The sequence below is a fragment of the Crinia signifera genome, chromosome 4, assembly GCF_055691185.1.
Source record: "Crinia signifera chromosome 4, ASM5569118v1, whole genome shotgun sequence".
NCBI lineage: Eukaryota > Metazoa > Chordata > Amphibia > Anura > Myobatrachidae > Crinia > Crinia signifera.
The window spans coordinates 196,309,994-196,332,889 of record NC_139220.1 but is presented as its reverse complement, the minus strand read 5'-3'; the positions used below and the strand labels follow the sequence as shown (position 1 = coordinate 196,332,889).

The 22,896-nt window shown below is 41.4% G+C and overlaps 1 long non-coding RNA gene across 1 annotated transcript in view; it reads right to left on the bottom strand.

Annotated features, from left to right (window-relative positions):
* Positions 1-22,896, bottom strand: part of LOC146074819 (uncharacterized) — a 119,142-nt gene that overhangs the window by 5,772 nt on the left and 90,474 nt on the right. The gene's annotated exons all lie outside the window — the stretch shown is intronic.

Here is a 22,896-nt window from a genome sequence, read left to right as displayed (position 1 = left end):
TACAGCAGCCTCCTGGTTCCCACCCACTTCCTAGTGAAATGGGATGAAAAGGGGTAGTGTGATAAGGCAATTCTCATCAAATTATATCCTCACCACCCAGCCCTCTATGTATGCTGCATAGCAATGGCCACCTTCACCGTCTCTCCAAGAAGTTTCCCGTAGCGGGAATAACAAAATGTTTACAACTATGCATTACAGACAACTGAAGCTCTGCCCATATCATTTGAAAAAAGTATAGAGTACAGTATTTCAGTTACCGTGATATATAACCAGCTGTGACCCTATGCATGAATCAAGCAATCAACCAACAACTTTTGCCATTCAAAATGCAAGTTATTTTCATACATTTGCTACTGTAATTGTGCAAAAGTGCTTACTAATATGCCTAGCACACTTCAAGGCCACATGCCGTTTAAACACCGTCATTGAAAACATCCCCACAAATGAATGCCTACATATGCTTGATTGGGGCATTTCTGAAATTGCTCAATGTCCAACCTACTATTCATCACTTCATAGAAACTCCATTCCTCCTTTAACTGCTGTGAATGAACACCATCCCTGTGTATACTATTACATGTCAGTGGTTTTTCTTTAAATTGGTAGCCGCTCTAGAAATTTGCTATCAAGATATAAATACAACTGTGAAAAAAATACTTCCTACTTAAAACTATAGGAATGCGGTTGGGTTTATGGCACCTCTGTCCCACTGTATAGGGTAAGGCTTATCCAAAAATAAAGGAAGAACACCTTCTTAAATTGTCCCTCTCCTTCTCCATTCCTATGAACAATTATATCTTGATTTTCCACATCAGTGGAAAACAAAGCGCATTTGTGCCCGTAATCACTACTTGGCAAGGAACACCCTGTATCCACCCAACTTTCTCCATTGGATGGTAAAAAAAAAAAAAGAGTTTGAATGAAGTAATTTAGGATTTTTTTTTTATCTATACATTTGTATTGCCAAGAATTACTACAGACTGCTGTGTTATCTGGGTGAACAGTAGGGAGAGTAGTATAATAAGAAATCTTTTTGTTAACGGATTGGTTGCTTCTTGCGGTCAACCCGGTTTCTTTTGTGATTATCTGGGTGAACACATGTAGTTATTACCCTCCTCTCAAATTATGTTCTTGGCCTAAAACATAGATATTTCAGGTGTAAACACATATTGACTGTCTGGTGGTTGTAGTAGAACAGCTAGTGGAAGCCTGGAATATGGTCCTCAGATACCAGAGTAGTGATTCTCAGCACTACAAGCAGGTGAAAGAAACGCATTTTAAAATGTTATCTCCGACACGTGGCCTCAAGGCCTTCTCACTTCCTGTATATGATGGCAGTAATTAGCACGTGTCTGCATGAACAGTTTAAAAATCATTTAAGATTTCTTTATCAATGAAACCGACATGCAGACAGCAATTATGGTTTACATGAGGTTACAAGTAAGGACCCATACACATGGGGCGATGGGTGCAGGGAGCTGAGGGACTTGCTTAAGCATGTATCTCTCAGCACACCATTTTGTGTGTTGAGCAATCTGTGAAGGCTGAGAGAACACTGGCAATACCTAGATTATATTTGCATGCAGTCAAGATCTAGTCAGGCGATAGCGAAGTGCGGGATTGCGCATCGCCGTCGCTGGGGAGTATATACATGGGGAGATGTGTGCTTATTTTCTCTAGTCAGATTGCTTAGAAAGAGCCTTAAAATCACCCGTAAGTATGGGCTTTAAGAAATCAGGGGACCAGCGCACATTATAATGATTAGAAGCCTACTGCTAAAGCAGTGATCACAAATGATCACAAAAGGTAAAACACTTGCATGAGTAATAAGGGGCACATTTACTAAGACTTGGAGAGTTATAAAGTAGAGAGAGATTAGATACTAATCAGCTCCTGGCATTTTCTTGCACACAATCTGTAACATGGCAGATAGGAGCCGTTTGGCTGGAACTTTGTCTCGGTCTAAAGTCCTGTACACGCGCTAAAGGTGGCCATACACATGCAGATTTATCTGCAGATCTGTCTGGTTGGAACAAAACCTGGTTATGGATGAGAGCAAATGACAGTTGACCATTTGCTTGGAAATGCTGGAAAACTGACAAACTGTCACTCATCCATAACCATGTTTTTGTTCCAACCAGCCAGATCTGAAGATAAATCTTACTAGTGTATGGGCACCGTTAGATTTGCTTTAGATTTGACGTTAGATTCGATTTTCTATTAGATCTGGCATTAGATCATCCCATTCGATTTGGACTTAGATCTGTAATTTTGCATTCAATTCGATTTCACAATGTAGGCACAAGGAACTCATTCGATTTACTGGATCGAATTCGAGATTTCCTTGGCTGCACAGTAGATTTTTGTATTCGATTTTGAGAAAACGGGAGCGCGCATTGAATCAAATGCAGATCGAAAGTATTCTAAAAACCATTCAATGTGGATTTGATTTTGCTTCTATAAGCAAAATCAAATCGAAAACAGGGAAAAATCGAAGCATGTCTACACAGCTTAAGGCTTAGTACATCTCACTCTGAGAGGTTGAAGCAAATGCAGGGCCATTATTTAAGAGAGCTAGCTGGTGGAACAGTGAGCTGGCTGGGTGTTAGGAGACATTTCTTCACTGCTTTCAGCAGGTAAAAAGACATATAATGCCACTTAGTGATTCCCTATTCATCTATTTAAGTATCGTTCCAGCACAGCACTCAATAAAAGTCCCAGGTGCTGCAGGATAGGAAATGAAAGGTGGAGAAAGTGATGATTTGCCCACATTTTTCATCTATCACGGTACCACTTAATGGGCATGCAACGGCAGGGGATAGGGAGGCACACATGCAATGTAGATCTTGCAAATACGTTCTGCTAACTATATCATATGTAATGTGACTGTGGTAACCATTGCTAAACACAAGACACTGAGCAAACTGTAGACTCCAGAGGTGACTGCACCATAGACTTAAAACTGGATGCACTGGGCGTTTGTAATGTTCATACAGAATTTCTATTAATTTTTGCACTTAAGGAAATCAATTGTGGAATTTAGGACCACTTGGAAGCATTCCTTCAGTGGGCAGGTGGAGATGGCAGGTGGGCGTGGTGGCAGACGCAGCGGATAGGGCAGGCTGGGAGGACGTGACTGAGCTGGTGGATGGATGCGGAGGAGTGGGCAGGCGGGGGCCAGCAGAAGCAGCAGATAGGGCAGGTCTGTGTGTGGCTGTGCAGCATGACCTCTAACATCACACTGCACAGTTGTGCAACATGCTTTATAGGCAGCGTCTGAGCCAAGCACTGCTGGCGCTCTGTGGTGCCTGGCAGAAGAGATGAAATCTAGGGATTGGAGGGTCCAATCCTGGCAAAAATTTTGCATAAATCCTGGGATTCGCATTAATTGTCAATAGGTCGACATCAAAAGGTCTACATAGACAAAATGTCCACATGCACTAGGTCGACATTAACAAAAGGTTAACATTCAATAATCGACATGGTCACAAGGTTGCCATGAAAAAGGGCAGCACATGAAAAGGTCAACATGAGTTTTTCAGAATTTATTTAATCTTTTAGTCTTTTTTTCATTCTCTGAGCAAAACGATACACTAGGTCGTGGTGAGCATACACGTTACACTCGGATGTCCATGTGAAGAGATGTTGACATTGACAACAGAAAATTGAGAAAAACACATGTCGACCTTTCCATGTGTCAACCTTTTTCTTGTCGACCTTTTCCTTGTGTCAACCTATTGACTTTCTATCTAGACACAGTCTATCGAATAATCCACACCCGTCCGAAATGTCACACACAACCGCACACCAGGTTATGAGCGAGTTTTATTGGGTGACTTGTAAATCATCTGGCAGCTTCCCTTTCCTCTAGGAAACCACTCTTCCTCTCACCAGGTCACACAAGCATTAACTCCTCACACGGGGGCACAAAGCAGGGGACTTAAAAGAGATCTACTAATATAACATGTAAAGCAATAGCTTAGAATTTTTTTTTAACAAAATGTAAGTCATTGACATGTTAATTTAAACTAAAACAAACTTAATACTGAATTTCAATGAACAGATAATTATCACTCTTAAATATTTTATGACTAAAGGCACAAGAAATGATTCTGCTTATACCGTGTTCTCACTGCGAGGCAAATACACGGCTTTTACCTGGCATTGAAATGCCGGGGACTGCAGGGACGGACCCCTGTTCTCAAAAAGAAGGGTTTTACCCGTGTATGAGATCCAGGTATGCGACCCGTTCACACTGCAAAAAAACTTAAAAGGCAAATTTCCGTGTTGACATGCTAGACCCGGGAATTTGCCTGCAGTGAGAATGGGGTATTAGCCAATCTTTTACTTGGCAGAATATACAATAGGTTGTACAGTAACAGTCACAAGTTTATGGCCCAGGCCCAACCTTATAGATTGCCATAATCACTGTATAGCATTCACAGCACCATTGTATTACATTCTGTTAATAATTATTTTTTGTTCGTAGGTCATTAACCATCCACAGGTGCAGCGGTTTAGTGGACACCCAAATCTAATGTTGGGTTGGCAATTTCATACTATTTATATCTAACAAGGAGCTAGAATCACTACAGGAGGAATGCAATTAAAACCCAGTACGCTGGGGTTTCGGGGGCCATGGGTAGAAGCCTATGGGATTTTTCCCCAGTGCCGTTTAAGGGAGCTGACACGGATCCTTCCCAGCATCCCCCACGGCCACCGACATCACTCTGCGCATGCACCGAAGGACTCCCTAGTCATAAACCTAGAAGTCCAGAGATGGGCGAGCATTGCATCAGTATCAATGTGATTCCCATCCGATCTGTGGTGAGGTACATTGGCGAGGTTTAGTGCATCCCACCCAAGGTCAGTAATTGCAATATCAATGTTACACTAGGCATGTTTGATTTCATTACAGACCTTTCTATTCGCCTTGCATGTACAAGCCTTCTACCAATGACATATTGAAGAGTGTGACCATTCGCACTAGTCTTATTAAAACAAACACCACATGAAACACAATTTCTCCTTTAAGCTGTGTACACACGCTTCTATTTTCCCCTGTTTCGATTTGATTTTGCTTATAGAAGCAAAATCGTATCAAAATCGAATTGGTTTTAGGACACTTTTAACTGGCATTTGATTCGATTGTGCAGCCAAGGAAATATTGAATACAATCCAGTAAATCAAATCTGTACTGTGAAATTGATATCGAATTGAATGTAAAAGTACAGATCTATTGGAAAGATTTATTGCCAGATCTAATAGAAAATCGAATCTAAAGCAAATCGAAGTGTGTGTACACAGCTTTATATACATTTAGCCCAATAAATGATCAATGACCCCCTGACACCAAATCAAGTCCATAAACAGAACAACCCAATTCCTTCTAAGGTAATTAGCTTTAGCATTCTTACTGCATGTATTCCTTTATTCCATGAGTAAGAGATCATATTGCACAAAAGGGGTTAAGCATTAAGAACAAATACTCTCCATTCCTTATGGTAACTCCACACCCTTTCCTTTTCTTAAGCTTATTACACCCACATAGCAACTTCAGTATAAAAAGTTGCCTCTGACCTTGCCGCCCACGCCTGGCACACTGGAGAAAGTTACTTGGAGATTTATATGTGTGTTTAAACATGTAACACAAGACCTATTTCTACTTCCTGGCTCCTTAAAAAAAACTGTATATAGTTTATTACACTTTGCAGGTAATGAAGTGAAACATACTGCACTTCTGTGTACCGTGTAATTACATTGTGAGAATAAATAGGTTACAAAACATGATTTTATTGACTAGAGACCTTTAGAACCATGCAGATTTCTGAAATCACAACCTTTAATGTAACATAACAATGTTCATATGCACATTTTCTGTGTATTCGCTTGTGTTCTTCTGCTCTGCAAGTCAGTGATGTATCCAGAGCAGTCTTTCCCAACCATAGTCCTCAAGGCACCCTAAAGGTGGACAGTGATGATCGCTGAAATAACTGGGCTGAAAATTGTTCAGTGCATACACACTGAGTGATTTTCCTACTGCCTAGCGATTTCCACCACTGTGAACGGCTTTCAATAGAAGGACATACTGGAAAGCCATTGGGCAGGATGTATTAAAATACATCACCGCCCTTCGCGCCCCTTCCCCCCCGCCGCGATGCCGCCGCATATGTACTAACATATGCGGCTGGCATCGCGGTGCGGTGACGGAGGCCCCCCCCCGCGATACCTGGAATGTGTTGTGCGGGGGGTCTCAGTCACCTCCCAGCTGGCTCCTGCATCCCTCACACGGCGTCACGCCGGGGACAGCTAAGCAAGCTGTCCCCGGAGCCTCCTCCTCCCCCCTGCAGCCAGAAGGACGTCCGGCTGCGTCACTAGGGGGAGGAGAGATTTACCTTCCTGGGTCCATGAGGACCCTTCAGGAAGGTAAGCCAGAGGGGGGGTCGGCGAGGCGGCGGGTTTGCGTCGGCGGGCAGTGAAAAAAAGCCCATAGGCTTCTATAGGGTATTGCCACCCAAAGGTGGCGATACCCTTCACTGCGGTATCATTTTTGATACATAGGAAAATGCTGTAAAACCGGGGTTTTACCGCATTTTCCATTTGATACATCTCGCCCATAGTTTGTTGGTTTTACCAGCAGACGTGGCAGCCACCGGCGATGATGCGCTCATCGCTTATACCCTGCTCATACACACTGGGTGGCTTTGGAGCTGAAAGCGGCTCAAACAATGAAACTGAGCTGCTTTCAGTTCAAAATCGCCCAAAGTGTATGGGCCTTAAAGCTTTATCTGTCCACTCTGCTGTATCTGGTGGGAACAAAAATCTGGGAATGTATAAAAACATGACAAGTTGCTTCCGAACACTGCAAAACAGAAGATGGTTATTCAGACAAATTGGTTAAATGCATTTGTTTTAATTATCCAAACAATCTTATTTGTTCATTTTGCAGCATTTGGGAGCTAATGGTCGATTGTCTTGCGCTTCCATACATTACCAGATTTTTGTTCCTACCTGATGGATTGGACAGATAAATCTGTAGATGTGTACCTTGGAATGCCCAATCTAATATGGTGTTTCCAAACTTTAGTCCACAATGTGCACTAGCAGTCCAGGTTTTAAGAATCTCCAGGTAGAGCACAGATGGTTATATTAAAATAACGGAGGTACTAATTAAATCAGATGTGCTCAAGTGTGGAAATTCTGACCACCAGGACTGTTATTGTGCCTTGATTGCATATCAAAATCAAACCTCCCAACTGTCCCGCTAAACGCGGGAACTCCCGGTTTTTGGGGAAATTCCCGCGTCCCTCCCACGGCCGGCAGTGTCCCAATGCGGGGGGGAGGGGCAGTTGGGAGTCCCCCCCAATCTGACAGAATAGATGCTGTGCGCATGCGCACAGCGTCTATTCGCGACCGGAAATGGATGTGCGGCTAATTTGCATAAGCCGAGCCCTCATTTACTTATGACACGCCCTCTTTTCAGACGCTCGCGTGGAGTGTCCCTATTCTGAATTTGACAAAGTTGGGAGGTATGTCTAAATGTATAACACTACCAGAATCTCAAATGTGTCTGTTCTACTTTTAAAAACATAACATAGAAATCAGAACCAGACTAATCTACAGCAGTAATCAGCAAGTCTACTAGAAGCTAGTTATGTTGAATATGTGTGTTCTAATATTTTCTAAACCTGCATTTCCTCAATGTTAGACAATATACAAAGCTGGAAAGCTGTTACTTGGTGTGAGAGATAGGTGGTGCTACAGGGCCTTATTTGAACAATGTCAGGCTTTTATAGCATGCTAGGGCGACAGAAGAGAAAAATACAGAAAAGGCACACTTTAGCCACATTTATTATAGTTCATTTTCTTCCATTAAGAAACTGTGGCATGAAAGCGACAGAAATTTTTTTCTGCACAGAACCTGGTACAATAATGATACAAATAGTATAAAGTAGTGTGAGATCATGTTGATGTATTATGAAGTTGCTTATAAAGTGCAAGCGTATTCTGTTGGGATCACCAGTAATAAATAAAAAACTGGGTAGTAACAGAAAGTCAGGTACTGTTTACCTAGAACGGCGCCCACGATTTTGATCCTAGGCACCGCAAGGAAAAAAATTGCGTAGGTCGCATCGCATGCGGGCAAAAAATCGCATACGATGCGACCGACGCGATTACACATAGGTAACAATGTTAAATGGCCCAATTGACCCGATTTTACATAGGGAACAATGTTAAATGGCCCACAGACCCCAAATAGGCACCCTGAAGTGTGAAATGGCCCCCCCAATTGTTAACTCCACTCCACGATCAACGTCAACCTGAAGCGTGGCGAGCGCAGCGAGGCCGCGAGGGGCGGCAGTACGCGTCCTCCGACCTTTTCATACCTCCACTATCCACGTCGGCGTGAAGTTGAGAATAGAAAGTGTGGCGAGTGCAGCGAGCCACCGAGCCCGAAGCGTGGCGCGTGGACGCGGATACCTGTGAAGCCCGCGAGGGGACACTGATACCTGTGAAGGTATACGCGTCCCCTCGCGGGGCTTGCTGCGTTCGCCACGCTTCGGGCTCGGTGGCTCGCCACACTTTCTATTCTCAACTCCACGCTGACGTGGATAGTGGGGGTATGAAAAGGTCGGAGGACGCGTACCGCTGCGCTCGCCACGCTTCGGGTTGACGCTGATCGTGGGGTGGCGTTAACAATTGGGGGGGCCATTTCACACTTCAGGGTGGCTATTTGGGGTCTGTGGGCCATTTAACATTGTTCCCTATGTAAAATCGGGTCAATTGGGCCATTTAACATTGTTCCCTATGTAAAATCGCGGTAATCGCGTTGGTCGCATCGCATGCGTTTTTTTGGCCGCATGCGATGCGACCGACGCGATTTACATTTTTACATGCACTTCTATGTAAAATCGCGGGCATCGCATGCCATTATAATGGCATGCGATGCCTGCGATGGGCGCCGTTCTAGGTAAACAGTACCGAAAGTCACAATCTTACAAAGAGAAATAGGCATTGATACATAGGAAAAAGGCTTTGATACACAAGGGTTGGATCATATACCACAACTTGGCACACAGGGTTAATCCAAAATAACAATTATTTTATATGTTATGTTTCCAAAGTGACATCTTTTATTTGTGTTACTATAAGCAGACAAATCGAAACAGTGCAACAATTGATCTATGCTGTTGGCAGTTCAGGAGGGACACCCCCATAGCACAGCCAGGCTGATTCCATCACTCTGGGGCAGGTTCAGAGGTCCACATTATTTTTTCACAGCTTTAAGATGTTTAAGGGTTTGTGCATATGCAGGAGCCAATATGGGGATGCGTTTTTAGATGATCACAGTGCCAAAACCGCTGCAGCATGATTGATATACTGTAGATACAGCTGGCGTTTGAATGGGTGACAGAAAGTGGCCCAGAAAACAGAGGCAATCCAGTAGAATTTCCATCCTCAGTTACAACTTCACTGGCTCTGGCTGCATGATTTCCATTGCTCAGACAGATGATGCTCGCATGGTTGTTCCGAAGTTTCAGTGGCTGTGCTACAGTGTGCACCTATGAGTCAGCTCCTTTATCAGCTATAAATTTAGTTTTCAAGTTCTGAGGTAAAATGTTGAAACCAATTTGTAGATTTACACTGAATAATTCTGCAGAGTGATAAATACAATTGTCCAAGCAGAGGTCATTTTAGAATAAGGCTGCCAAAATATTTACTAAACATACTGCACTTTCTCAAGAGTAATTTTTTTTATTATTTTAATAATATTTAATATTAATATTATAATACTAAAATTATTTACATTAATTGTCAATCTCATGCTTGTTTAATGATATCGGTCAGTGACGTCTCCGAGCCCCCTGAGCTGTACATGCTGACGATATTGTCAGATTGAGCTGCGTGTACAGACCAGGAGGGTTGTTAATGATGCATTATGTTGTATAATTACAATTTTTTTTTTTTATCAAATAGATTTTAGAAAATAATCTCACTATGCACAGGATGCATTCCAATTGCACAATAGCGTTATGGATGGAAAAACATCTTAAATGTATTTATTACACCCTTATATGCCTTTACCTGCAAACTCTGAATAATAGCCCTGGTTCAGTTACCCGGGAATCCGACCCAGGAAGGACACAGGTAGCCTGCAATGGAAATGGGTGACCCAGGTCATGCTAAAACTCTATGGAAAGCCAGCTCACCAGCACATGAAGATGATGTCATCTCCAAGCACCGGCAAAGGGAAGACCTGCCACGAGCCAGGGTCAAGCCTGCGGTGTGAAAGCTATGACACTGCTTGAAAACCTACTCGATTACCCAGGTCGGACGTTGATGTTATGGAGTAAGCAGAGCCACAATGTAACATTACTATATAACCATGTATTTTACTAAGCTTACATAAATATGTCCTATATACTTTCTTTCATTCCTCTGCAGCAGATTGCTGTTGTTTTACTAATTTATTAAAAGTTGGATTGCACAGAAAAAAACATGATTTCACTGTAAATGAAATGCTGGCAGGATCCCATTTTTGCCCAGTATGATAACCAGTAAGAACTGACAGTCATTATGGTATGGGTGGAGCCACAGCTCTCTCAGTGGAGCCAGGCAGTAGTACTTTATTGTTTAGTTGCAGATCAAGTTAATGCTTACTTGCCAACCCTCCTGGAAAATCGGATGGCCCTCCTGGCCACCCGGAAATGTAGGCAAGTCCTCTGCATACCCTCTCACCCCCTCGACCGCCCACTTACAGAACATAAGTGGACTGATTAAGGGGTAACTGTTGACACAATCAGGGTACCAGAGTCTGAGTAAAGGGCTCTGTAATTAGGTTAAAAGTGCAAACCATCACAGTGAGGCACAGTATCTATAATAAAATGCTTATAGAGCAAGGGTGAAAAAAATATGTAGTCATACCTTGCACCTGTGTACATGCGATTTCTAACATATTAAAGTGGAAGCTCAGATAAACAGTCCTCGGAAAGATGCTCAATAAGAGAAAGTTACGTATTATGGATACAATTGTAAATTACATACCGTAATTACATGTAACCATAATCGTAGGTACAAATGTATAGAAAAGTAACGTTAAGCATGAAAGCTGATACCCTAACTGAAATTCCAGCGACATACAGTATTAGAGGTTGGGTGCTACCCACTAACTAAAAAGCAAGAGAAAAAGGCATGCCAAGTTTCTGTATGAAAAACAGTGTTTTAGATTTGCTGGAAATCTGAGGAGTAATATAGCAATATACAGTAATGGTGGTCGACTCATGGAAGTGACTCATAGGACAGATTCCACTTGAAGGAAATTGCACCATACTATGCCATATGAGATGAATCATATTATTTCCAGTTATTACTTTAGTGTTTCTATAGAATGTGAGGAAAATATACTGGTAAAAAAATGCAGTTTTTGGCTCCCCAAAACAGGCAGCTAAAATCACACATTTTAGAGTCTTCAAAAATGTATTTTCTAATTCTAACTGATTATCATTAATCTAGATATTAGAAACTAAACATAACCATCACTATATATATCGATATATCTATGTATGTATGTATGTATGTATGTATGTATGTCTCTATCTATCTATCTATCTATTATCACACACACACACAGTCCAATGTATCAATACAATATAATAATAGGCATAAACTAGGAACAATAAAAGTCACTCACCAGATGTGTGATATACAGTTGCTACTGTGGAGAGGAGAAAGTGCTTCAGTGTATCCATGATGAATGAGGGTAGAGACTTGTTTAATAACAAATCCCTCCTTCAGCACTCTCTTGGTTTATGTGCAATAACAAGTGAGCTCCCTCCAGTTGTAAGCAGCCAGTATATGTGTAGCTGGGTGAATAATCTGTGATACATATGAACTCACTTTCTCTTTCCTTGGTTGCTGGGATGTCTCACGTGTTCTGATAAAAGCTGGAAACGCAGCTCTATACATCTTGTGTAACAAGTGCTTCCCCTCAGGACTAGCATTCTCCTGAACTGCCTGGTCCTCCTCCAAGTGCTTTGAAATAAAAGTCAACAAGAGAAACCACAGTGAGCTGTTTTTCTAATTCCTCGAAACTGAGTCAGTGTCTCATCATCCGCATGCTTGGTCTGTGTGACACCAGCACAGAACCCAGAAATCCACACAGAGAGCAGTGTTTTATCTCATCAACAGACCCTCCATCAGTACCCGAGCTCCATCCTGTCTGTACCATCCACTGCCACAGGGCAAACCATGTTTCCCCTCTACTATAATGCTTATCCATGCCATCCGTTTACCTAGATGCCAATGTGTACAGATCCTCAGAATGTTATGGCGTATAAAAGAGATGAATCCAGATCTGCTTTTATTCCATGCATGTAGGGATATCTCATTTCCTCCTATTAACTTCTCAGTATGCCTTTTTCCCAGCTTCGCCTCCCTGTTCCACCAAACAAGAGGACTGTCAGGTCTGTGCTGTCAGTTTATGTGCTGTGTTCTCCAATCCTTCTCAGTATAACAAACAGCTCGTGATTTCGCAACAGCCTCTTACTTAATCCGGCTGTTCCACCTACTCACATTTGCACTAAGCAATAGGAAGAATTAAGCACAGGAAGCTAAAGTGTAACTGCCAGTCCTGTCGCTTCCAAGAAATAAAGTGAGCCTTAAACCTGCTCAGTACTATTAAGCAGTGCCCCCTCCCCACACCATACGTACGTTTGTGTCTTTCCTAATATGTCTTTTAAGTGATTTCTCACATAAATCATAGCACCGTCATAATAGTCTGGGAACAATATATGCTACGATAAATCAGGGATGGGAACGTTTTATAGTCTGGCAGCAACCCCAGCCATTCATGTGGTACTAGCTGAGCAGCGCAGCCACGTGAGCCTGGGGCACTTACTCTGCACTTTGACCCTTATTTCTAGATTGACATATGCACTAAATTGTCATCTCCTGATTAGTTTTCAATAAAAACAATTAGACTATATGCTTCCCGGGATGGGAATCTCTCTGTTGTATATCTTCTGTATCTGCCAATACAAACATAAAGTCTGCATGTTAAAAGTTTGGCGGCCATTAAATAAGCAGATTAAAGATATGCTGACAAATGGCACACAGTTTTCCTCCACATTTTCCTCTATTGCTTAATGTTCTAGCTATGTAAGTAGCTGCTGATGCAGGGCATATCTTTGTTTGGATTTGGACTGCGTATACTCCGGGCCAGCCCACATGTAAGAGCAATGTGAAGTCGGACATGAGGCGCAGCTAAACTTGTGAAATAAATCGTAACTGGGCTTTCAATGGCATTCTCACTTTGAGAACATTCAGAGAGAGCCTGTCCATTTAATTGCCTGATATCAGATGCATCTCATACACCTACTATACAGCTGGTGTATGTGTAGGCTGATGACGATGGGTATGAAACCAAATCTACAGTAAGGGGCAATCCAGGAGCACTTGTAGCCAACTTGTGTATAACTACATCAGCCACTTTGTGTATTTTTTATTTGCTTCCATGTGGTCCATAAACAATAGTGATCAACATGGTCAATAATAGTTTTTCATGCCCCATACTCACTAGCCGATATGTTCTAAGAGCTATATCGGCTGTGTTTCCACCCGACATTCAGTGTACACACTGAACAATGTCAGTAAACAATACTGTTCAGTGACATCACTGGGACCCGCTGAACATGTGGGTCGTCATACGGGGAGGGTCGTTAAATAAAGTGTGGGAGTGCGCATCATTAACAATATTGGGAGTGTACACTTTAGATGAGAATGTAGGGCACTTAGAAGGGCCCTACTAAAATATATTTTCCATTCTCGTCTAGTGTTTATGGGGCATAAGACCAATATCATAAGTCTCAGCTTGAAGATGACGATATTAGCTTCTGATAATAACAGGTCACAGCTATAGGGAACCTTAAATCTAGCTTTTGGTCATTTGTGATGTAGGGACGTGAGACAAGCTGTCATGATCTATAGATCTATAAATGTATGTGTCTAAATACATTCCCTTTATCAAGCGCTTCATGTCAACAGAAACATTGTATTTAGAACGGCAAACTACAGTATAACTTAAGCTGGGTACACAGCGATGGAGGCGATGAGCACCCAGAGACATCGTCTCCATCTGGACCCAGCATTGTCAATGGAGTGGAGGTCATGCTGCTTGTGATGTCCTCCGTTATATTGAATGTACAGACAACAAAGGAAGTCGCTGATGACGCACATAGGCGCATATACTTATCGGTGTAGAGTAAACGCACTAGCATATAAATATTTTTTCATTCTGACCCGTTGGGAGTTGTCAAAATTGTTCCAAATATTGTCTAGTGTGTACCCAGCCTTAGAGAGCTTTGCACTAACATTAAAACATATTCCAAAATTTTTTATTCCCCGGATATATGGATAGACAATGCAGTACAACTTTAAGCCTCTAAATGTCCTAATTTAACCACTTATAGAAAGTGAAGATTTTTTTCCCCCCCACAAAACTAATCAGAAAAAGTTTTTTCTTTATTACTTTAAAGTGTAAAAGTATTTTTAATAACATCTTCAAAATTCATCACTGCAGGGATCCGGGGACTGAGACGTATTCGTATCCTTAGTAAATTTCCCCCAGTATATTTTTATGTGGTCTACCAAAAGGGAATGCTTTGGAAAAATAAACACTCCAAAAAAGTAAGTGTAAAAGAAAAAAATATTTAGATTGGGAAACTTATTTGGTTATCGTGTTTACATGGCATACACTTGATCCTCTTATCTCACATGCTCTTAACTTGCTGTCTTACATCAGGATTAGAGAAGTGTTTCTGCAGGCACACTCAACTAAAAGTGTTTCTGTCACATTGTGGGACTTGAAGTGAACACTGCTGACCTCCTGTATAGGAAGTGTTATAATCTATGATGACTAAAATCAAAGCAGGCCCTACACCTACATGTACCCAATGTCCTGCTTTGTGTCTGCATTTTATGATGGGTCCCAGATCTAGTAATAGTTTTCACTAAAATTACTAGTAATATCACAGAGAATTTCATTATTATATTAATTTAGTTGTTATCCATCTGAGGAGCCTGCACTGAGCAGTGATTACACAACCTTCATTCCTTTCAGTGCAGCTATTCCTGACTGGAAGTGATTCACTCACTAAGAATCGCAATGTCCATGCTGGTGTAGAAGAGCTATCTCATTGTGACTCGAGATCTGGTTTATGTACGGGGCACGTGTCTTTGTGACCACCAACAAATGTTGCCTGAGTCACTCCATTCGTATGATGAGTCGCCCTGAGACATTTCCTTTTGTCTCTCTTTTCTATTTATCTCTGGCTTTACTCTCTCCTACAAATGGATGTTATTCTATAAATGTCCTACTCCGATGTCAAGTTTCAAACACATTCACCTGCAAAATGTTCTGAAGAGGATATTAGTCATAGCTGGGATAACTCAGCATGCTGTTCTAATCTGAGGACGACCGTTTCACCTTTGTTAGTTTACTGATTTGTTTGCTACATGAATAATTCCACACAAATTATACAGCTAATGTATCTTAATTCTGTGTAAGAGATGACCTTGTTATATATAGTATATTAATGCAACACATCATGTACACATTGGTACGCATCCCATTACCATGGTCCCAGCATTATTCTATCACAGTATAGGTAACTAAGAACATAGAAATATGTAGTTACCACTTGAAAGCAGGGAATACGTACTTACCACATTCCCTGCTTTAGAGAGCACATAGCATACTAGTAGTTGTTGAGGCAATAGGCAATAAAATAAGGTATTTCACATTACATGTAGTGCTTAATGTCATGGTGTATGTAGTAATTATACTAAGAGGCCTCTTAACATCAGCTTACTTTGGCATTTTCTTTCATCTCTTCCCTCAGAAATGTGTACAGTGCTCTGTCACAATGCTAAGGTTCACTATCCTGTACTATATCATCTGAATAGTCATCCATTGCTGTGGAGGCTTGGAGGATGGAACTGATGCAGAAATGGTGGGACAATAAGTGTAATTATTAATTTAAAAGTTGCACCCAAATGTAGCTATTTTCCAAATATATGAAACCAGTGCATTCTGCATAGTAACAGTACCATGTGTGTCTGGTTGATGCTAGGCACAGGTCACAGGGCGAGATTCTCTATTACAGAAATGCGGTAAAAACCCCGTTATCGGGGTTTTTACCGCATTTCTGTATTCTCTAACCTCCCTCCGCAGTGTCACCGCTGCGGAGGGAATCGCCAGCAAAAGCTGGCGGTTCCCTGCAGAAGCCTATGGGCTTCTTACCGCAGCGGTGTGTGAGGGATCAGTCACGGATCCCTCCCAGCATGCCCTGCGGCCGGCGCGTCAGTCTGCGCATGCGCAGACGGACTCCCGGGTCATAGACCCGGAAGTCCAGCAACGGAGTTTTTACCATTTTAAAATGATATGCAGGGTAGTGGTCTGAATGACAGGGGTGCTATGTAACAGGTAAACATAACACCTAGCATAAAACCTATGTACTCAGCATTTCACTAATGTCTCTTTAGTTCCCAAAAATAACAAAAAATAAAAATGCTTAGTTCTCTTTTCTGTTAAGCTTATATTGTATGTTAACCACATTTTAAAAGGCCACAGCCTCCAGCGAAGGCCCTGCCAATCCAACATTAATCGCAGATTATATTTATTCCACAATTGCTTGAATGAAGATTCTGCATTACTTCAAGCTGTGGGAAGGACTGTTCTTCACTCTGTTAAGACACCTGGGACTAACGCAGCGGTGTAACTATAGGACCGCAGCCCCCGTGGCGGCAGGGTGGGGCGCTATTGTTTCTCCCCCAGCTCCCCCTCCTTTTGGGTGCAGCGGGGAGCTGGCAGGGGGGTCCGTGCGGTGCGGGGGTACCACTACCTGTGGTCAGGAAGAGGCTAGACTCTGGAGGTCCCTGCGGCTCTGTGAGTATGACGTTGCCCGGTCCCTGCAGTGAAGTGGAAATAACGCGCTACTGCCGTGCGGCAGCGCGAGAAGTGCTTCTGACTTTGAAAACACTGGGCGCATGCTGATTGGCTGAATCTCAGCCAATCAATGTGCGGCCAGGGTTTTCAAAGTTAGAAGCGCTTCCCGCGCCGCCGGCGGCAATGATAGCGCAATATTTCCACTTCACTGCAGAGACCCCGGCAACATCATACTCAGCGCCGCAGGAAGCTCCAGGCTCTCCCTGAACGTTACCCCGCGACGCAGACCCCCCTGCCTGCTCCCCGGGGGTGTGTGTGTCTTGTTGTCTTTTAACTGGGGGGGGGGGGGGAATTGTCCGGGCGGGGGGCACAAAAGTTTTTGTTATGCCACTGGACTAATAAATGGGATAAGTCTTGATTTTTAGCACGTGCTATAACGTATATGTTGTTTTCAAAAGGATCTCGCTCTGGGTGGTATGTACCAACCAGTGACGTTGCATCCCACCAATGCTCTTTGCATTTGTACGGACATATGCAATGAGCAATGCAAAGGTGTATGTATGTTTATACGATTTATGGATGCATCCATTGTGCCATTTATGTATGAAATTAATATATGAACAGCAAATGTTTTGTATTGCATATCCACAGTAAAGTGATCAATTATTTTACAAAAGCACCTGACCTTTGTCATCAATTACTCACACAGAATAATAGGAGCGGAGCGCAGCACAAACTACCTTTAATTACCAATGCAGTTTTTAGGCTGTTTATTTCATTTAAAAAAATAGGAAACAGGTTTTCTTCAGGGCAGGGCAGCAAAGAAGGTGACCATCATTTTAATGTCTTTAATCTGAAGTGTTTATGAAAACGGTATCCAGTTTATTTGGGTGGCAGCTCAACTTGTAGAACACCTTAAGGTGGCCATACACTAATATGATTTGGCCCTTTACTACATGATTTTGACCCATCAGACCAATAAATCATGTGAAAAGTATCAAATTGTATGTAATTTACTTATGATTCTGATCCAATGTACGGTCCCATCAGCATTGGACGCAAGGATATATCGCATGCCAGTGCAGTTAATGGGATCACATGCGATACATTGTATGTAAAATGACCGGGGAGTTGCCTGGGTATTGCATGCGAGGCTGTATGTGATACTATGGCTTAGTGTATGGCCAGCTTTACTGGGACATGCTAAAGTCTAACGTAAATACAGGTTGAGTATCCCTTATCCAAAATGCTCGGGACCAGGAGAATTTTGGATAACGGATTATTCCGTATTTCGGAATATTTTAATATTTCAATGATGTATTTTGAAGTATCTTGCATTTATGCTGTATAAACACATAATATACACACAAATATATTTTATTACCACATAAAATACACACAAATATATTTTAATTGTTCAAAAAACAAGGTTTCAAAATGTGAAACAAAATGTGTGTACTATCTCAGCATTGAATTTGAATGCCAAGCAATCATTGTCTTGCACATATATAGTGCCAGTTACATATCATGTCCCCAGTGATGCTGTTACATATGTCCCCAGTGAGTTTTTAGCAAAAAAAATATTTTTTTTCACTTTCTGGAATGTCCGTATTTCGGAATAATTCGGATAACGGATATTCGGATACGGGATACTCGACCTGTACAAACATGAAGGAGTAATTATAAGAAAGCACACCATGGGGGCTATTATATTGGTTCTAAGATCACAAAACTGGCAATCAATTATAAGTCTGGATATCTATAACCGCCCAAATAAGTCTTAATTTCTAGTAGGAAAATTGTGTTTGTGTCTGGAAATAAAGAATAGATGCTTATCTAACCCATTTGCTTGACAAAAGATCCCAAAGCTTGCCGAATGCCTCTCCAATGGTGGTGGTGGTAGAGGCGAAGGTCATGGTGACTCTTTGAAGGTGATGGTGGTGGGGGGTGTCTGCGTGGGTGGTCCTAACTCACCTGCTGGGATGGGGCCTCACCTTCATTACACACAGATAAAATATACAACCTAAATAATAATTAAGCTCAATTATATACAAATGCCCCTACTAGTCAGGCTTCCACTGTCACCATCCTGAGACTGTCCTCACACAAGTCAACTGCATCGTCGAAAACGGATGCTGGATTGTCGAATGCGTGGCCATTTTTGCCAATCTGTGACAGTTTTCGAAAAAACACAGCTGTTTCCAATAGATAGATTGAATACCAAGTGACGAATTGACTTTGGAAACAGTCTGACAGTTGGAATAAACACCAACAACCCTCCTATGTTCAGTAGGCAACAGATGCTTTTAAAGATCAAGTAAAGCAACTACATGAAATAAATCTTTATATAGCAAAGACATTGTGTAGTTAAATAATCTACAATTCTACAAAATACAGTATAATTGGAGTGTTTGTAATTAAATATGTCAATCATCCCATCACTTACACCTCTGCATCAGGTAGCCATGTAAGGACAAATGTGCTGCCATGATTGGAGTGTGAGTTCTGCTGAGTGAATCAGCGAATTCATACACAGGACTCAGGTTAGTGAAGTTGCAGTAAACCATTGTTTACAATCTCATCTTTTTTGCCCTCTGAAATCCATACAACAGCTACATGTAATGAACTAGAAAGGTCATTATTTAAAGAGCTGCAGTGGAAAGTCAGGTGGTTCCCAAACTGTGTGCCGTGGCTCCCTGGGGTGCCTTGGGACACATGCAGGGGTGCCCTTGGTTGGTCGTCCAGGACCAATTCAAATTATTAATGGTTAATTATTTATGAGCAAAACCAGTGCAGGTGGCTGTCAATAATAAAATTTGTACAAACAGAAGTAAATCCTGCCCTTTACCACATAGCTGACCCTAAGAATCACATATAAACCCAATCTAATATTTTTTTTTGGGCCTAGGGGTGCCATGATAAAAATTCTGATACTCTAGGGTGCCGTGGATCAAAAAACATTGGGAACCTCTGGGTTAACCCCTTTATTTTACTTCCGTTGCTCATACTTGAACATTTCAATTGTTACTTGTGGTTCTGCATTATGTATAATGTAAACTAATTTTTTAAATGTACCATATACCATCCCATAACTGCCAAAGGGCCAGATTCACCAAGCTTCAAAGAATGATAAAGCTGAGAGTGATAAACAGCCATCCAATCAACTCCCAACTGTCATGTTACAGGCTGGGTTTGAAAAATGGCAGTTATGAACTGGTTGTTTATCATTTTCCACTTTAATCACTTTTTCAAGCTTGGTACATCTGGGCCAATATGTACATACATGCGTGATGAGAAGACAGGAAGCATTTGCAAAGCACTTCATGCTGTTGAATAGGTGCAGGCATGCCCTCCTGACCATGTCCCATTGCATGGGCAGCATAGCATGTAATGAGAGCCCCAACATGTCCCCACATACGTGGCCACGCCTCCTAGAGCCTGATAGATCCACCACTCTTTTAGAATTCCTTTAATCCTAGAGATCATTTTTAGATATAATATTAAATTAGGAAACAAAACTTTGCATGCTGTATGTATTGAATGAGTTAAAGCATTAAGATCCGCAGTTATTAAATTGTTGCCAGGAACTTGTCAAAACGTGCTATGGTATCCTGGGCTTTGGGCTGTGTTAATCATAAACTGGTGAATTTCATTCTGTGTCATTGTTTATTTTTGATCATAATCATGAGATCTGCTTAAAAACATATTTAACATATGACAAACAAGAAATTGGTCAATAAGATGTTTATATTAACCCTGTATGTTCTTTCCTTGAGTATCAAAAATGTCACTCTGATTTCCTAATACAGGTTGAGTAGCCCTTATCCGGACGTCTGTTATCAAAATAATTCCAATACTTTTTTTTTTTGCAAACAGCACTACTGGGGACATCTGTAACTGGCACTACTGGGGAAATGATGTGTAGCTGGCACTAAAAATGTTAAATAAAATGATTGCTTATAATTTCAAATGTTGAAACCTGGTGGATAAGGGATATTTAATCTGTAGTAATTTCATAAACCTTCTTTGGGGGGTTTTCAATCTTTACCCTTATTTTCGGAAAATCGGAAATAAGGGGATTTCACTATTCAAACCCAGACATTTTAGACAGGAAAATGACTGGGATTTGCTTTTGCCGACCCGTCTCTTTAAAAAGCCAAACCTGCATTCACGGAAATGTGAACTAATTTTTCGAAAAAGCCCCTGGGATAGCAAGCTGAAATGGAGGTGAAAAACAATTGAATACCGCCCATTGAATAGATAGAATTCAAATTCCATCTATTCGCTGTGCAAATGGCCGCTTTTTTCGCAGAATCGGAACATTGAATACCCCCCTTGCCTTTTAATAATATATCTTGGACCTGTTGCTGGACATCATTTACTCTCAAAAGACAGCAGATAAAAACAGCACAATTATGACAGTAGGCTGATGTGAAACCTATGGGTGACACATGGCCTCCCGACAGTCAGGATTCTGATGGTCATTAGACCGACGTCAGAATCCTGACTGTTAAAAGCCTGACAGTCGGGATCCTAACTTACAGGGGCTATTTTTCCTCGTGATGCGCTCGCTTCCCAGTCAATGACCATTGGAACCCGACTACTGGGAGGTCATACCACAGCCAGTACCTACAGTATGTGCATGGTGAAGATTAGGTATACATCATGTATAATTTTACTCCTGTATTTAACCTTTTTTTTGCTGGTGAAATAACGTTTATTAGGTATCAACAGATTTTCCTTACAGTTTGTTTTGTATCCAGAAGGGAGCACAACATGACTCTCCATGGTCTTATGCAAAGGCAAAGTACTAGCTAAACATCTGCACCGTTCTGTGCCCCTTCCCTGGCTCATTTAAATCCCTCCCTCCCCACCTCCCCTTCCGATGTCCACTTCTCTCTACCTCACTTCCCAAGTCCACACTATTTTTGTTAACTAGTGGATCTTTTGGCATCATTCACTATTATTTTCTCCCTTATTCTGTTTTATTTCTCTTTCTTTACTATTGGTAATTGTTTCACAAATTTATGGGGAAAAATATATTATTTTAAATAAACAATAACAAACACCTATTCCACACACACAGTGACCATATATACATGAGTTAATTATACCACTGATTAATAAACCAAATATATATAAAAAAGAAGAATGGTGGCAGCTTTTTTCTTTTTTTATAGAAATCTGAAACTAGTATCAGACTATACTATAGAAATCAGTGTAAGGTATGGGAGAAAATGGGTAGGTGTACAAGCTGAATATGCTCTACATTCACCAATATCTTAATTACTACATAATATAATTCTAGATGATTGTGTGCATACAACTTTTAGGCAGTGGTTCAGGAAGGACAATTTCTGTTTCAGTATGGCAATGTCCCCATCAGTGCCCGACCTTATTAATTTTCTTGTGGCTTAACAGATGTGAAATGGGGCCAAAATCCATATTGTTGCCCGTAGGTTAACCTTGACTGTCCCAAGAAATATAATCTATATATTGTAAATAATAGAAAAAGGTCACAATGTCATGCTCCCCTAAAAAAATCACCAAAATGTGGAAAATTATTTTGTTTCTGAAGTTAATTAGCTTATATAGTTACATAGTAGTTAAGGCCGAATAAAGATGTTCGTCCATCGAGTTCATCCTTGGTTAGTGTGTATGATCTAATTGTTACAGACATATCATGATTGTTGTTTGTACCCCTTGATGTTTTTACCCAATAGATGCTTGTCCAACCTTATTTAAAACACAGAAAAAAATTCGACAGGAAGGTGATTGCTCCCGGGATTGCTGCTGTGTGTATGTTCTGTGGGTCACTACACTCCCAGGAAATTGAAAATCCACTTCAGCGCTATCCCAAATAGATTTTAACTCAGATATATCAAATCGTGCTTGTAGTCACACTGGACCAGATGATGTCCAAGTACACTCAAGATGGAACTTAAGGACTC